This window comes from Trachypithecus francoisi, unplaced genomic scaffold (assembly GCF_009764315.1).
Source record: "Trachypithecus francoisi isolate TF-2019V2 unplaced genomic scaffold, Tfra_2.0 Contig01474, whole genome shotgun sequence".
NCBI classification, from domain to species: domain Eukaryota; kingdom Metazoa; phylum Chordata; class Mammalia; order Primates; family Cercopithecidae; genus Trachypithecus; species Trachypithecus francoisi.
This window is the reverse complement of record NW_022681435.1, coordinates 9952623-9968402: the sequence shown is the minus strand read 5'-3', so window position 1 is coordinate 9968402 and position 15780 is coordinate 9952623. Positions and strand designations below refer to the sequence as shown.

The 15780-nt window shown below is 41.3% G+C and overlaps 1 protein-coding gene and 1 pseudogene across 2 annotated transcripts in view; both read right to left on the bottom strand.

Moving 5' to 3' along the window:
- Positions 1–15117, bottom strand: part of LOC117062052 (serpin B6-like) — a 45193-nt gene extending 30076 nt beyond the window's left edge. Inside the window, exon 1 of one of the 2 annotated variants that reach the window (XM_033175196.1) lies at positions 14994–15117. The gene's annotated coding sequence lies outside the window, so the exon portion shown is untranslated. Of the gene's footprint in view, positions 1–9789; positions 9905–14993 lie in introns of those variants that run through there. The other variant, XM_033175189.1, reaches the window with a different exon arrangement.
- Positions 6300–13969, bottom strand: LOC117098758 (annotated as a pseudogene).
- Positions 15118–15780: the final 663 nt, after the last annotated feature.

Genomic DNA, 15780 nt, shown 5'->3' with positions numbered 1-15780 from the left:
GAAAATGGTCAGTCTTCCTAAGTAAGAAACCTGTCTGCAAATCTATATTTATGAGGATTAATTGTATTTATTTTCTGAGTATGGACAATTTAAATACTGGGCCCTAAAGGAGAACCCATCCCTCTAGGTAACTAAAGCCTAATTTCAGACAACCTGAACAGGATCTCCACTCACAAACCCTTCTGCCTGCCCCACTAGGGAGGTGACAGGTACCTGTTAAGAAGGTTCTGGACTATATCATTCAGTGTCTCAGAAACTGTGCTCAGCTTCATCTTCTGTCTTCTAGCCTCATACCTAATTTTCATCTCTTCAGTCAGTACTGGGGAGTATCTGCTGGTTCTCAACTCCCGACTCAACCTTAACCTAGTTTTGTCTGACTCCCTTGGCTCCGGACTTTGTGGACCTCAGGAAGGGCACACTCCTAGGTTAGTCTCAGGCTGAGCTACGAGCGTCTACAAATTAGACTTCCACTTGTCAGGAGGGAACTAGAGTCCAAATGTAGTTGGAACTTCCTGGCATGATTTGAGATCTCTGTGCTTCTTATTGTTAAATGAACAAATGCTCCACCTTAAAGAGGCTCCTGGGCCTTAAAAATGTTTCCACTCAGTGACTGACCATATTCACCAGCAACAGCCACTCCTTACACACCCTGCTGCACCTTTCAGTTTCCTCATGAGATTTCCAGCAAGCCTTCATGGTTTTGAGGAAGTGGGAGGTAAAAACAAAAAACAAAAAACGCCACTTGCTTCTGATAATGAAGTCCAGAGACACAGAGAAAAATGTAAGCATTAGGAAGACTCATATTGTGGCTGCTACGTTTACAGAGAAGGATGGTGAAATAGAGGTAGTTCGTGTGATTTGCCAAGAGTCCCATGAGGAATTCATGGAAGAAGTGAGACCAGAGTCTGTATGGCCACATTCCCAGAGCACTGCTTTTTCTGCCATACTCTGCAGTAATATTATAATATTGTTATAATACAACTGAAGAATGTTCCACATATTCAGTGATATAAGAGAATTTTAATTATAATGAACAAATGTCAACAAAGTTAATCTGATTGTTGATAACACTTAAGGAATGGAGTTTTAACTCTCTAGGAGAAGTTGGGCTAAAAGACTAAATGGAGTCTCCTTGTGTGTGATCTGCGATGCTATTTTGTTGAAGGTAAATTCCTATTATTAACTTGAAATTTATTCTGACTGCATTAAGGCCAATTCTTCTGAGCCCAGTGTGCCTATCCAGTTGGGTACATTCTGTTTACTCAGATACATTCTCTTTCCAGTACTCCCATCACTTCTCTCTATTCAAACAATTACAAAACTTCTTGAGTATTATTTGGCCAGTCCTTTGAGTTAATGAATCACTATATAGGTTCTTCTTCTGTCCCTTTTCATTAACATTCCCCAGCCAAATTACTACTGCTTAGTACCAACACAATCCTAAATTCGATTGGAGTACTGAGATAAGTGGATGTCTAAGTCATTCAGAATACTCTGGCTGTGGTTTAGATATGGTTTGTTTGTTCCCAACAAAATTCACGTTGAACTTTAATCCCTGGTGTGTTGGTGTTGGACCTAGTGAGATGTTTTTGCCTTAAGGGAATGGGTATCTCAAAGAAGGCTTGATGTGCTTCTCTTGGTAGTGAGTGAGTTCTCATTCTGGTGAGGCAGAATTAGTTCTCTCAGAATGGATTAGGTCCCCCGGGAATGGGTTGTTATAAAATGAGGTTCGTCCTCCTGTTTGGTTTCTCTTTGCACACATCCACATCCCTTTTGACCTTCTTCACCATATTAAGACACGGCACAGAAGCCCCCACCGGAAGCCAGGCACATGCTGGCATCACACTTCTTGAATAGCCTAGAGAACCCTAGGCCAAAGAAGCATCTTTTCTTTATAAAGCACCCACCCTCAGATATTCCTTTATAGCAACAAACACACATACTAAGGCAATGTTTCTTTTAAAATATCTAGACTATTACCAAAACAAAGGCAAGCAATGAAACATAAGTATTGTAGAGCATCTGCTAACCAAGGATATACAGAACCCAGCAGAATTAAATTTGAAAAGCATTACATTAATCAGTATGCCTGGTTTTGTATTTTAATGAACTTATGAGAGAGAAAAATATCTCCTGGCAACTCCCATTAGTGCCATTAGAGCATCTGCTGACCAAGGATAGGGAGAACCCAATAGAATTAAATTTGAAAACCATTACATTAGCAGTATGCCTGGTTTTGTACTGTAATGAAGTTATGAAAGAAAAAACATCTCCTGATATGACATTGCCTGGTAACTGCCATTAGTGCCTCATCAGCGCATTGTCATTCTCTCCATTAATTTCAAGGCTGTTATCAGGAAGTATTAAAGGATAAGGAATTGAATGTCAATTACGAAGAATTCTTTGGCATTTGAAAGCGTCCTTTCCTTTCAGGGATTCTTGATTGGTTGTACTGCAGATAGGAAAATTGAATGGGAAATAGAATCTCTGATAAATCCCAGCACTTTGGGAGGTGGAGGCGGGTGGATCACGAGGTCAGGAGATCGAGACCATCCTGGCTAACACAGTGAAATCCTGTCTCTACTAAAAATACAAAATATTAGCCGGGCGTGGTGGCGGGCACCTGTAGTCCCAGCTACTTGGGAGGCTGAGGCAGGAGAATGGCATGAACCCAGGAGGCAGAGCTTGCAGTGAACCGAGATCATGCCACTGCACTCCAGCCTGGGCGACAGCGAGACTCTGTTTCAAAAAAAATAAAACAAAAAACAAAAAACAGAAAAAGAATATGGCATATCAGTAGAGTGGCCATGGATGATTTGCCTGAAACGGTGCCAGTTCATACCAGTTGTCCTAGTGTCCTTTCTGGTGCAGCATTAATCTCAGAATTTTCAGTTTTTAATGGAGTCATTTTTCTAATATCTACATTAACTCAAGCCAGGATGGGATTGGTAGACCTGCACTTTATACTTCAAGCATCTGTCACAGTCTTTCCTGATAGTGTGTGAGAAGCACATTCTGTTACCCCAGCCAGGATTCATACTGCAAATAGAAACTAACAACAAACTGCAAACAAAGCTGCAAGCAAAACAAACATCAGTATTTGAACAGGGGAGAGTTTATACAAAGAATTATTAACTAGCAATAGGAGCTTTCTTATTTTTAAAGACTCTAATGGGAGCAGAAACAGAAGATATTAAAGAGAAATTGCTACCTAATGGCTGGGGTGAGTAGAAATGAAAGAACTAAGGGCTTAGAGGAAACATAGGCTATGGACTGATTTGTGTCCCCACAACATTATTATGTGAAAGTCCTAAACCCCAATATGATGGTATTTGGAGAAAGGGCCTTTGGGAGATAATTACGGTAAAATAAAGTCAAGTGGGCGGGGCCCTCAGAATGGGATTAGTGGTTTTATAAGAAGAGGAAGAAAGAGATTGCTCTCTCTGCCATGTGAGGACATAGCTAGAAGGCAGCCTTCTACAAGCCAGGAAGACAGCCCTCACCAGAAACCAAATCTGCTGGCACCCTGATCTTGGACTTCCCAGCCTCCAAAACTCTGATAAATATCTGTTGTTTAAACTACTCAGTTTATGATATTTTATTATACCAACCTAAACAAACTAAAATCACTGAATGCCCCAGGGCTGAGATTCGGAGCTCTTTGGAGCTGTGGCTGCCACAGAAACATGCAGTCTGCAGTGGCAATGAAACTTGCCAGAGGGCCAAAGCTGGTTCACAGAAGCTATCTGCCCTTGCTGGAGGGTGTGGGCAGGCAGGGGCTGGTCTGTAGAAGTAAATGCCTAGTAGGGATACACTTGCTAGAAGTTGGGTCTTGACCAAATGTGGAAATAGCCATTGTGTGGAGAAAGCATGGCCCGAGAATGTGGCTACAGATGACCAAGTGGGCTGCTTGCCACTTACACTGAATACGAAATTCTAGGAGGACCAGAATCTAGAAAGAGCATTTCTACTGCTATCTCGTTAGAGTGTCCCTCCAGCTCCCTCTATTGGCAAAGCCTAACACTGGGCTAACCAGTTCAGTTTTTGCTATAAGATCCAGGTTCATTATCACAAAGTAAGTCCACAAAGGTAGGTTTAGAGCTGACAGACAATAAATTGATACCTGGCACGGTAATGAATAGAGTTCCCAGTTGAACTTGTCATTAAATCTGAAAGGCAACTACTGAATCTGTCTCTCTTTTCCTAACCCTTTGCAGAACCCTCCATTTCAAGGACAATATGTAAGGAACTAAGAAAGCATTATATCCTTTGTCAGAAACAACTAGGGATAGTGAACTCCTTTTGGAGGCAACGCTAGCAAGGCTTTCACCAATAGCCACTAGATGTGCCAAACAGGTGTGGATGGTCCATGCCCTGACCTGTGAATGTCAGATCAGGGTCAGTTTGTGCAGCAAACCCAGTGGACTGGAAGCCTCCTTCTAGTCCTCTGCCCCTTCCATCACCTTCATTGCAGAAGCTGCAGGTCAGGAAAGGAAAGGTCACCTGCTGCATGCAGAAGGGCATCAGCTCCTTTAGGGGTATTTCCTGCAGGCAGAGCCTCTATGCTCTCAGTCCTCAAACCATCCCTGGCTTTGGAACCCTCCTTTGCAACTGTGGTCCTACAGCCTTTTCTTAGAGAATAGTGATGAGAAAGCCTTAGGGTTCCCACTTATTCATGCGTAGGAAGAAGGAGGGCTCTCAGGACTTCCATCTATGACTCCTGGAGGGGGCAGTAACCCTTGCAGAGTTCGTATAGCCTAGATGAACTTGACCTTAGCTCTCTGTTCCAGGAACCTCATCCCCGGGTCCAGGATGATGTGTTTTTGGTGCTAGGTTTCCAGGCCCCACTTTTTAGATAAGAGTGTTACAGACCTAGAGAAATGAGACTTCATGTCAAAGGGAGACAGGTTTCTGGTCCCTGCTCCTCCTGCACTGTGCTGACAGTTGCCCTCTGGTAGGAGCTGAAGTAGCAGCTTGGCTTCTTACACAGAACCCAGTCTTTGGTATTATCAGATATTGGATCCAGGTTCTACCCCCTTGCTAGCTACAAGAACTTGCTCAAGCTACTTAACTTCTCAGTCTTAGATTACCTGTGGGTTTATTATTCCCGTGGATTAAATAAAGTAATCTATTTAAAATACCCAAATACAAAGCAGCTATCCAGTAAACATCTATGAATAGGCCTATGGAGAGGTGAGACCAACTGTTTCCTAGAATTAAATTCTAAATGGAATTCATTTTGTGGACACTTACAAGAAACACTGCTCAGCATAATGGAAATGTCTTTTGGTGCGATTTCATAATAGACATGGAATCATTATTTGGGTGGCTGGACTGTCCACTGAAGTGTAGTTGTTTTGATCATCTCATATTCACCTTGTTGGTGAAGAAGGGATCTCCCCCACTAAATAGTAGGAGACAACCAGACACATAGCATGAGACACTGGACAGATGAAACTGGCAGCAGTTTATTAATCACAGCCCAAGGAGAGAGGTCACCGCATGCCATGCAGGGTCACAGGAGAGTTGCATTTGGAAAAGAGTGAATCAGCAGGGGCTGTGGAAGGCAGGTTTTATAGTAACAAGAGGAAGAGGCAATTCCTGGATCCTCCAGATGTGACAGGCTTGTTTGAATAAGTTTCCAGGCTGGCAGGAAAGTGAGCCAGGTTGAGACCCAGGTGGGGTACTGCTGACTGGCTGATAGGGGAACTTAGAAGGAGGAGGGGGCTTCTTGCTCAGTGGGTGAACAGGGTACACATATCTGACAAGAGCAGGGGACTGCATGGCCAGGCCTCTGAGGCCCTGAGAAGCCCATAGATGTCAAGGCAGCACACAGATTTCAGGCCTTACAAGACAGAAATAAAATATTGAGTGATAACTCTTCAAAGAGAATTTGATAAACATATAATTTTATAAGACCCTCTTGGCCAATATGCTTATTGTTACCTTTTATGTATTGTGATTTACATGACTAAAGTCTGATTGTATTATAGGTCTATAACAGATCAATATCATTAACTTTTGTAATTCACTATTGATATGATCTGAATATACTCATCCCAGGAACGATTTAAAAAACATATTCTTGGCCAAGTGCGGTGGCTCACGCCTGTCATCCCAGCACTTTGGCAGGCTGAGGTGGGCGGATCGCAAGGTCAGGAGATCGAGACCATCCTGGCCAACATGGTAAAAACCCTTCTCTACTAAAAATACAAAAATTAACTGGGCGTAGTGACACGTGCCTGTATTCCCAGCTACTCAGGAGGCTAAAGCAGGAGAATTGCTTGAACCCAGGAACTAGAGGTTGTAGTCAGCCGATATTGTGCCACTGTACTCCAGCCTGGTGAGAGAGTGAGACTCTGTCAATAAAAGAAAAAAGAAAAAAAAAAAAGACACATTCCTACATGGATGGTTGGCAGCTACTCCATTTACACTTCCAGCTCCCAACTACTAACCCACTTAACTGGACTTCCTGCAAGGCTGTGCAAGAAGGCATGCCTTTCCATAAGGAACAGGGCACCAGCCTATTGCTCCGGGCTGTAACACTCAGAAGCTCTCTCCGCAGTGAAAGAATCACATTAACTGATTATTCGCCACCTAGGATTATTCTTTCCAAGTGCAAGTGTTGGGCAGAGGAGGCAGCAGAATGAGAATGATAAACCCGGCAACCTCTGATACTCCCTCTTTCCTCTCTCAGCCCGCACACAACGTGGATGTTTCCTTGTACTCCTCAGTCCTATTCCCTCCCTGCAGCTAATTCGCCAGCTTGGGTCAAAAGGGAAAAGTGAACTAGCTGTGGAATGAAAATATAAGTGGTGTCAGTGAAATAAGGGGCTGCCCAGGGTTCTTCTGACTGCAAGGGTGTTGATGGAATAAGTCCTTTTTACTGTCCCCTAGAAAACAGTACCAATCTCCCTCTTCAATCTAACTAATCAGTGTGTTCTCTTAACACTGAACACTGCAATTTCATTTCAAGCCTGTAATACAAATGGCTACAGAAACCTGAGGTGCCTTTCCAAAAATATTTGAAATAAAATAGAAAGACATGTTCTGTATACCCATGAAGTGTCTCAAACTGTGAATAGAACATTATCTACTCATCTCTGCCTCCTGATAACAATTGTACATTTTCAGAGAAAGTGAATAGTTGCATGTTTGAACAGGTTTGTGACCTACTGATCCCTATGAATGCAAACTACAAATAAGGCAGAAACATACAGGAAGTTGGACTGATTTCTCACTGGTCTGAGTTAACTGCTCTCTCATCCTCTGTGCTGGCCTTGGAATTGCTGGTATAGTTCTAGACTAGAGGTTGCTTCTATGGATTTCTGAGACCTCCTGCCCACCTCCTCTACCCATTCTCCATTTCACTCTCTATTCTCTCATTAAAAATGGGTCTATATGTCAATACTATTCAGCAGAGAAGAAAGAAAAGTAGCAACAAAGGAGAGGGAGACAGCTCGTTCCAAGCAGAGTGGTTTGGCTGAATGGTTAGAGGTATCACTGCCGAAGTGACCACAGGATCCTTGGAGAATGTCAACTTCCAACTTTAGAAAACATTTAACCTACAAATATACACAGAAGGGTTCTGAACAAGGAATTTCAAATTAGGCTCCTAATATCTCATTTTTGACCACTGCAATAATAAAGTCATTTTGGGTTTGCAGGCACACTATGAAGTATAGAGAAAAAGTAGGTCAGTTAGAGAAAAGAGGACTACATTCAACGACTACTATTTCCTTATGGAGAAGAAAACCAGCGACAGAAGAGAATACCATTGGTTTTGCTGTGCTGGATGAAGAAAAGGAAGGGATGGTCTGCACAGAACCTGAGGGAGTAACTGGCACAACATCAAACCATTTTTGGGGTGGTAGCTGCTGCTGCTTCTGTACCTTCCTCATTGACCTCCACAAAGGACTTGTGCATGACCTTGGACAAGTACAGATCCTTCTTAGACGACATTCCTGTGAAGTCTGCCCTGTCCTGTTCAAAGGCATCGGCCATGCCCATACTGCAAAGGACATCCTCCATGTTGTAAGTTTCCTCTAGTTTAAATCTAGGAAGGAAAACTTCCATTTCTTGTTCATGCATCTTGTCTGGGCTTGTCCATTCTATGAATCTCTCATAAGAAAGTTCTTTTTCCACCTAAAATAAGAGAGTTGGAGATTTGAAAATCTAATCAGTGTTGTCCAATGGGACTGTTTTCTACGATGTTAATGTGCTCCGGCTGAGTTGCCTAATGTGGTAGCCATGAGCCATATATGGTTACCGAGCACTTGAAATGTGGATAGTGCAATAAAGGCCTGTTTTGTAAATTTAATTTTTTAATGTAAGTGTACATCATCACAAATGGCTAGTGGCTACCATATTGGACAGCACACATACGGAAGAAAGCAAGTTAATGCGAAACCATTCGAGATGACTTTACATTTCAATGCCTTGATTCCTGGATTCAAGAAACTTAGTCAAACCTTTTCCTTCATGCAGAAACTTACAACTTAGAGTATATTTGTAGGAGAATGACTGTCCTCTTAAAGTGTGGTGTTCTATCTTAACAAAAGCATGCTGGTATCTCAGACCTATCTTCTCTTTTACCCAAATTTCCTTTCAATGAATCCATCACCATTTTCTGTTCTTTTAACTTCCAACATCTTTCGGCCCTTCCTCTGCCTCTGTTGCTGCTGCCTTCATTCAGGCCCTAATTGTGTCTTGTTTAAAATGTTATAGCAGCTTCCTTTCTTATCTCTCTCCATTCTTACTTCTTTCAATTTGTCCGTTGCAGTCGTAAGGATTAGCTTTCTAGAGAAGCAAAATGCTACCCTGCTAAAAGTCTTCACTGACTCTCTAACACCTTGCTACTCAGTGTGCTCCATGGGCCAGCTGCCTCAACATCACCTGGAAGCTTGGTGGAAATGCAGCATCTCAGGCTCCATCCCAGTCCTACTAAACCAGAATCTATATTTTAACAAGATGCTTGGGTGACGTATAGACTCAGAACAGCTCTTCCCCATATGACTGCTTTCTGAAGGGAAAACTCACAATTAGTGGGCAAGGCTGGAGTGAAGACTACTAATATTAGTCAATGTCATACTCTGTGCATTGAAACAAATGCCTTATATAGGCAATCCCCTTTATCCTGCAATAACTCTCATAGAAAGATATGGATATCACTTTCCACAGGAAGGAAAAGGCTAAGAGAAAAAAAGTCAAAATTATAAAGCAAGATTTTGAGGGCTGACCTGATTTGGCCCCAACCTGAGTCTTTTCTGGAATAAGAGTATTTTCTTTTCTTTTTTTCTTCTTTCTTTCTTTTGTTTTTAATTTGACGGAGTCTTGCTCTGTTGCCAGGCTGGAGTGCAGTGGCATGATCTCAGCTCACTGCAACATCCACTTCCTGGGTTCAAGTGATTCCCCTGCCTCAGCCTCCCTAGTAGTTGGGACTACAGGTGCATGTCACCACGCCTGGTACTTTTTGTATTTTTAGTAGAGATAGGGTTTCACCATGTTGGCCAGGATTGTCTCGATCTCTTGACCTCGTGATCCACCTGCCTTGGCCTCCCAAAGCCCTGGGATTATAGGTGTGAGCCACCGCGCCAGGCCAAGAATTTTCTACATTGTGTTCAGCACTTAGAACAACATCCCGCTGGATATAACCATGAAAAGAGAAAAAGGCATGTGACCAAATATGTCAAGAAAACATTGGTAAAACCAAATTTTCAAAGGTTTTTTTTCCTAAAAGCTTGTGAGAGCATTTACTATGAGAAAATGCATACTTTGGACACTCATTACCATTTTCAAATCAGTGTTTTCATCTGGAAGCATATTCAGCTCCTTTCCAACATAAGGAAGCAGTAGAATTTTGTTTAATATTTCTTTTGCATAGGTCATTTGAAAAGTTTATTTCTTAAACATCATTTGCACAGGCTTTTCTTTGTTCTATAAAAGAAACAGGTAAAAATTAACTTGAAACACAACCATTAATACACTGTACATACATCAACAGAGCTGGTCACTCTCTGCCCTTGGAAACACTTTCTTCCCTCAGTCTCTAGATTCCCATATTGGCCTCTGCCTTTACTGGCCCTTGATTGTTGCCTCACTTTCCAAACCCTGGGGTGTCCATGGTTCAATCCTTACTTTACTTTTCTTGGTGGACTTCAAAAGAATCAGAATATATCACTCCAAAATATGCTACTTTTGTTTAAGAATTATTTTGAGGTGAAGGCATTTGAGTTCCTGAAATATGTTATCTGCCTAAAAGCAGAGCCTCCCAAAAGGACTCAGAAGCCCTCAATTGTCATAAATTTGCTTTTTGGGAACAACTTTAATTTTCTCAAAGCTGAGAACTCTGTATACACTCAGCCAGACATTACGACTCGACTATTATATCAGCTATCCATTCTACCCTAAAGGATCCATTTTTCTCTTAAAAATGTCATTTCTTTTTCCTAAGTTCCCTTTTCCCCCTCCCTTTCCCATCCTAAATTAGGTAAATACACCACCAATTCTAACCACCCATTTGAGTTACTCATAACTGAGGTCTCCCAAGTGTATGTGTGACACACAGGTTGATCAATTTCTGTTTGCTTTTCTCTTGTAAATTCTCTTTTGTTACACTATAAGGTCCTAGCCAGTGATCCTGGGAAGATAGAGGAAAAAGACTTTTTTCTCCCCTATAATTTCATTTAGTCTCTTGAATTGAAATATGAAACCAAATTTGCACCTCTGCCCTGGAACTCACCCCTGTAGTCTAGACTCATCAATTTTGCTGCCTACGCGATATCTGCACCTGAACATATAACGTATAAAAGAAACCTCCAATTCAACATGTAACACTGAGTCCCTCACAATCCATTCCAAATCTGCTCCATCTCTCATCTTCCGTCTCAGTTGATGTGGACGCCATCCTGTAGCTAACCTTGACTCCCGTCTTTCTCTCCAACACATATCTGACCCATTATAAATTATATCAGCCCCATCTTTAAAATGTAACCAAAATCTAACCCATACTTCCTTCCTCCACTGCTATCATCCTAGTCCTGGATGGTGCAGTAAACTCCCAAGAGATTGCCCTATTTCTTCCCTTATCCTCTCCATGATTGTTCTCAGCCCAGGAGCCCGAGGGCTACTGTTAAAATACAAGTCACATCGTTCCTCAACTGAAAACCCTTCTGACTCAGTGAAAACTAAAATCTTTGAAATGACTTGCAAATCATACATCAAGATGGTACTCAAAAAGTTTCCGATTTTAGAGCATTTTAGATTTCAAGTTTTCAAATTAGGCACTTGTTCAGATTAGGGACAAATTTTCAGATTAGGGGAGCTGTTTTCCCCTAGCTTTTTCAAAAGGTTTAATGCAAATGTGCCATTTCCTTCTGATAGAGCATCCATGACAGTGAGCCTGAAACAATGGATTTTTAAACAATATTACATTAATATAGGCTTACATGTGTATTTACTTTTCACTCTATCTATTACTAGTTAAATGGATACTTGTTTTCATTGAACAAATAGGTACACACACAAAAACTGTACGAGGGCTTTTCTTACAAGATGTCATTTAATCCATACAAGCTGATGAGGTAGGTGCTGTGAGTAAATGTCTGCACTTTACAAGCAAAGAAATTGAGCCTTCACTTTTTAAGTCTGTTTCCCCTGAGATCACTCAACTACAAACAGAAGAGCAGGCATTAGAAACCAGGTCTTTGTGGTTCTAGGGCACCTCTTAATCACCACGGTATGAGGACTTCCAACAAAAGAAGCAGCAGAAAGCAAAAAAGATACTTGCTTAAAACATGAAATTTGTAAGTAGAAAAACTATTGATTTCCAATACTGGTAAAATAGGTATTCCTTCCTATATTCCATATGTGATTATGTAAATTAGGACACCAGTATTTTCAGAATGTAACTTAGAACTATGTTTTTATAAACGAAGGAAGGAACACAGGGAAGGTAGAAGGGTAGTAAAAAGAAAATGCCATGAAAATATTTATACCTTCAGGATAAAAAATTCCATTTTAAAGAATTTCACTAAAGATAAAGCTCACAAGTACTGATAAAAACAGTATGCAGAAAGATGACTACTGAAGCACTCTATATGCTACAGAGAAAATATTTAAATACCCAGCAACAGAGAACCAGTTAGATTCTGTCACATCCATGACGGAATATAAATGGAGACATTAAAAATCACAGTAATGCCATGAGAAAATATTAAGTATAAATTAAGAATAAAGTTACACATAAGTATAATTCATAGATAAAAAGACTACAGGGAACACTGAACATCACATATTTCTGGATAATGGGTAATTCTAATTTTATTTATATCCTTTTCTACTTTCCCTACAATGTGCCTATATTTGTTGTAGTGTCATTTGGTAATTTTGCTTTTATGAAATTAATGGACTTGCACTTAGTTGAAAAGTGAGATAACACTAGGCAAGATCTTACACAAATCAACCAGTGTCTTCCCACTACTCCCACCTCCCCAGAAACAATAAACCTCAGTGCACCCTTTCTCTTGGTATTTACTTTCATATTTAGAAATAATTGTGTATACAACTATTTTTAACCCCACAATTTTTGACATTATAAATTGCCTTCCTAATTTAGGGCTGATAATTAATTTTCTTTTATCACTTACCACACTTCACTTCCTCTCTCCAAGTGTTTGCTTTCTTGTGACTAAATAGTATTCACTGCTAAGCCAATGAATGAATAATGGATGCATTTCTTTTTTTACGTGTCTGTTTTTCCTTATGTTACTATTGCTTTCCCCCCTTTTTTCGTTTTCATTTTTTAAAAATCTATGGCAAATTCCCCTCCCACCAAATATTCTACAGATCACTCAAGCCCTTTCAGTAACTTCTTCATATGCTCGACCACATATGGGTAATTTACCAGTCCCGTTTCTCATCTCCCACAGTTTCCCCTCTGCTAGTGAGTGCAGGTTCATTTAGTCTGTGAAGATTTTCATTCCCAAAGCAGAATTTTCATAAACAGAGAACAACTTTTTCTACTATTATACCTTATTTAGTCAATGATCAATGAATTTCTTGTTAATTTGGTAAACAAATTGTTTTCCTTAAACTTTAAAGCACACTGCTAACACAGCAAATAGGTTATTTTAAACATTTAAGCATTGATGATAAAGCTTAATGTATCAGATGTTTTAAAGTTGTAATCACTTTAAAGAACAAACTTACGAAGTTAACAACATATCATTAATATAAGCATTTGTACAATAATAAACTGAATAAATCAACATTTATAATTCTGGTAAACTAGATTCTCCTAAGACTTTCAAACATGTTTTAAAATACATACAACTGTACAACAATGATTATAAAACTTATTTCTAGCACACCACTAGTAATACTGTGGGTTTTATTTACTTTATCTTCGCTCTATCTTTTTATATTTCCTAGGGTGGTGGTAATGCTTATTTTAATACTTTTCTGGGGTTAAATTAATAACAGACCATCTCCTATTCACAAAAACAATAGGATGGGGCTGCCAGATTGATGATTAGGACATGGGGTCTGACTGACCTGACACTGCTACTTTTCAGGTCATACTGCTATTTATTTTTATAGCCAAACAATATTTTTAGAGCCAAATAAATGTAAGGACTGTTTTGTGATTTGGTCCTATATTGGGATTTCGCAAAGACAACCATTAAATTTCCTTTTTTTTTTGCCAAATGCCTTTCCTTGAAATGAAATACTATTTGAGGTTTTCATGCATCTGGTTTGCATAACACAGAGTTCTATCACACAAGTTGGCTTTCAAGGTCTCCTGGTTTAATACTTAGGCCTTCAGGTTGGTTTATAACCACTGTGCCTGTCAACCTACGTGCCTATAGTCACAATTCCTACACAGCAGTCGTATATGAATCATCACATGCATCACACAGCATTTCTTGTAAACATCACTGAAATTATGTCTTGCTTCCTTTAAACTCATCTTGCTCTTTTTTTTTTTTTTGAGACGGAGTCACGCTTTGTCCCCCAGGCTGGAGTGCAGTGGTGCAATCTTGGCTCACTGCAACCTCTGCCTCCCAGGTTCAAGCGATTCTTCTGCCTCAGCCTCCTGAGTAGCTGGGACTACCCCACGTCATCACGCCCGGCTAATTTTTGTATTTTCAGTAGAGACTAGGTTTCACCATATTAGTCAGGCTGGTCTCGAACTCCGGACCTCGTGATCCGCCCCCCCCAAGTGCTGGGGTTATAGGCGTGAGCTACCGCGCCCGACCCATCTTACTTGTTTTATCTGAATTTACTCAACGACTCTTTCTTGGCTTTGTAGTAACATGTATTTCAATTAACACATGCTGGTTTTCGTTCTTGAGCAAATTCTCTCTACTTATCTACTGGGAATCTCTTTAAATTGGTTACTTTCTTTTTACACCATCCCGACATTCTTGCTTTCTGGCAACACTATCTTCCTCATTTTGATTTTTTTCCAGTCCAAAAACATACCATCAACGCCTCTCCTGGTTTCTTTTAAAGGAGGAGGAATGCCAAGTACAAATTCTGAATACTGAGAGCATATGTTTCGGCACCGACAAATAAATACTGTTGCTCTTGTTATTCCTGGAGGTCCCAGGCCTCACAGCCCCCTCCAGCGCCCAGCGGAAACTTCACCAGGGTGGGAGGCCTCATTGTCTGCACCTACTTCCAGCTCCGACAGGAGGAGTGGAGCCCAGGCAGGACTTTCACCCCCCAGCTCCTCGCCCATTCGCCCGGGCCTCTCCTCCCTGCGCCTGGACCCACAGGGCACACAGCCAGGTGCAGCCAAGTCCCTGCCCTTAGGGACGCCCCGCCAGAGACCAAGTGAAGAAGGGCAGCCCCAGGGAAAGGTCTGGACAACAGGTGCGCTGAGCACTTCACTGGGCTTCCCTTTCGCAGGTTCCAGCCCTTTTCCTGGGCTCAGGAGCAGATAATGCGAATCCCGCGTGTGGGAACCGCTCCGAAAGCCAGACACCTACCCCAATTCTCCGCGCAGCTGCCCAGGAGCGAGGTGAGACCTGGTCGGAGAGGCGGGAATAGAGATGTCGGCGCGGCGCGGGGTATCAGTTCCTAGTGAGTGGGGAGGCGGGCGGAGTCGGGCCCGCCAGGAACCACCCAGCGGGCGCCTGGGCAGGAGGGCGGGGCGGGTCCCTCAGGCCGGCAGGATTTCCTGATGTGCGGGAAGCGGCCAATCTCTGCGCGGGTGAAAAACCGCAACTGCCTGCGAGTTTTCAATCAAGAAGCGATAATGCGCTTTGGCTATTTGGGGTTTTTCGTGGTTCCATACAGATTGTAGGATTTTTTTTTTTTTTTTCTATTTCTGTGAAGAACGACGTTGGTATTTTGATAGGGATTGCACTGACTCTGTAAATTGTTTGGGTGGCGTTGTAATTTTAACATTAATTATTCCAACCCGTGAGCATGAATATGTGTCCATTTTCTGTGTGTCCTCTTCATGTTTTTCTCATCAGTGTTTTATAGTTGTCCTTTAGAGGTCTTTCCTTTCTTTGATTAAATTGATACTGGGTATTTTATACATTATATTTCTTATAGGTATTGTTAAGTGGGATTTCTTTCTTGATTTCTTTTTCAGATTGTTCACTGTTCATGTATAGAAATCTTACTGATATCTTATATCCATTTTGTATTCTGCAACCTTACTGATTCATTTATTAGTTCTAGCAGTTTTTCCAGGGGAGTCTCTTGGTTTTTCCGATTATAAGATTATGCCATTGGTGAGCAAAGCTAATTTTATTTCTTTCTTTA